This window comes from Phyllostomus hastatus, unplaced genomic scaffold (assembly GCF_019186645.2).
Source record: "Phyllostomus hastatus isolate PE091 unplaced genomic scaffold, TTU_PhHast_1.1 phas_contig_150, whole genome shotgun sequence".
NCBI classification, from domain to species: Eukaryota; Metazoa; Chordata; class Mammalia; order Chiroptera; family Phyllostomidae; genus Phyllostomus; species Phyllostomus hastatus.
Genome location: NW_025333611.1, coordinates 10,584,843 through 10,587,010, shown reverse-complemented (window position 1 = coordinate 10,587,010; position 2,168 = coordinate 10,584,843). Strand labels below are relative to the sequence as shown.

The 2,168-nt window shown below is 38.6% G+C and overlaps 1 pseudogene; it reads right to left on the bottom strand.

The window, feature by feature from the left end:
• Positions 1-1,277: 1,277 nt before the first annotated feature.
• LOC123812019 lies at positions 1,278-1,503 on the bottom strand (annotated as a pseudogene).
• Between the last annotated feature and the right edge of the window lie 665 nt (positions 1,504-2,168).

Below are 2,168 nucleotides of genomic sequence, written 5' to 3'. Positions count from 1 at the left end.
TTCTTTCCTGACTAGTCTTGTCTGAATATGTTTCTGTTTTGTTTGCATTCAACTTAGACCAGACCTTGAATCACCTACAAGATTATCAGTGTTCTTGACAGCAAAAAGCACGGTGGATCTGATCTTTGCTTTAGATTAATTTGTATATTTTTATAGATGCAATTAAAGAGGTTGGTAGGTATTTTGATAGTTACATCTTTTCATTGATTCACCCTGAATGTAGTTTCTGAAAGGGTTCTAATGTTTCTAGACCTGCCTCTGATAGACTATGTCTTTTTTATTCTCTCCCTGTACAAAAATATCATTTTACTCAACTTGCATAAGGCAATTCACTTTCCTCTTGTTGAATTAGGTTCACTCATTTCTGTTTGGAAAGTCTATTGTTGAGAGGCAGTATCTTGAAGGACACCAACATTGTAATTACCTCCAGTATAATGACATTTACTATATGATGTGTTTTAATCCCATAAAAGTCCATATCATTATATAATCCACGCAATGTGTAGATGCTCTTTCTCTGTGGTAGTTTTATAGATGCGGAAACTGAGGTTCAGAATGGTGAACTCACTCGTGTAAAGCTGCACAGCTAGGAAGTGGCAGAGCCAGGACCCTGTTCTAAGTCTACCAATTTCAAGGTCCATACTCTTACCCATCATAATATTGTTGATCTGAAATTTTAAAATTACTCCTGCCAGTTGCTTCAGTTGGTAAGATGTACAGTGAGATTTGAGTCAAAGTCCTATAGTAAAAAGAAAGTTACTGTTGGGTAACACACACATTTATCACTTTTGCTTAAGTAAGGAAACACAACCAATTATATAAGCGGAAATCTCACCCACCTGAATTTTAAAATATCTTGCCCAGAAGGATGTAATTAGAGGCTTCAAAAAAACCAAACCTATCTGGACTCCAGCATAACATTTTGCCCATTTATACTTCCCAGCCTTCTTCTGGTCAGCTCGTATGGTTATCCTAAAACACTTGCTTTGCCCACCTACATTGTCACATTCCTGAAATCATCTTGTCCCTGAAAAATTGACATATTCTTTCAATGCAGTAGAGTTTCTGAAGGCAGAGTTTTAACAGGATGTCTCATTGAGGAACTAGGGTAACTGTGCTAGAATCTTTTTTTTAACTGTTCACAGCATTTCTTCATTGTTTATTTATCAAGAGGAATTATTCCTTAGCTCAAACATTCATGTTTCATAGTTCAGGATCACAGGTCAGTGACAAAACTTCCATGGGATTCAACCCAAAGAAATTCTTACATTCCAAGATCACTTTGCACTCTGAAAGATACCAGCCTTCCCCATCTCATCAAAGTCTTCCACGGGATCATAATTTCTGTAGAAATCTGCATATGCCCGCTTTCTTTGTTCAGCCACAGAAAACTTATAGAAAGCTCTACCCCAGGGATTCAGTGGGGGCTCCAACAATATGAACTCACAGACGCTGGGCCAGAAGGCCACACACCTGAGGTTTTGTCAAATCTCTGGAAGACATGGTAGTTTATCCTCCTCAACACCAACATCCCTCCTGATGGAGACATGTCCCAGGATCTTCTGAATGCCAGAGGGCAAGCCCTGGTCTGTGGTTATCAGTATTTATCTTATTCCCCCTTTGAGAAGGGGAGCTGTATTTTCTTTTCAATTTCCCTGCATCTCTTTTCTTGGCTCTTTGGTTCCACACGATTAACTCAGTACTGAGTTTTCAGGCTTCCCTGTGAGCTGTTCACTTGGGAATGTAGAAATCACAAGCCAGAGCACAACATCATTGAGGGCAGACGGATTCCCCCCAATACTTCAACCATATAGTCGCCTCTCCCACCCTCTCAAGTGTCTGTTTTACTCTTGGAAAGCGATCCTTGTGGGGGAAAAAAACTATATTGCTATGTTAACCCAAAGAACTTCTTTATTTTGCTCTTGTAAATATAAAAACCTCGAAAGATCTTCGGCTTGTCCTCGTAGACTTCAGCTCTTCGTATTTCAGCTTTCCTGACTTCATTTTTAACTCAAAAACTGCCATTTGTCTCTCTCCCTTGTACATGCACTTTAAAAATCGAAAAGGTTAATACAGTTTTTTGTTCAACAATGTTTAAGAACAATAAAACCTAGTCTTTTAGAGTATTTATAGATCAGACGCTCCGAGTAATTTACAAAGTTTACTAA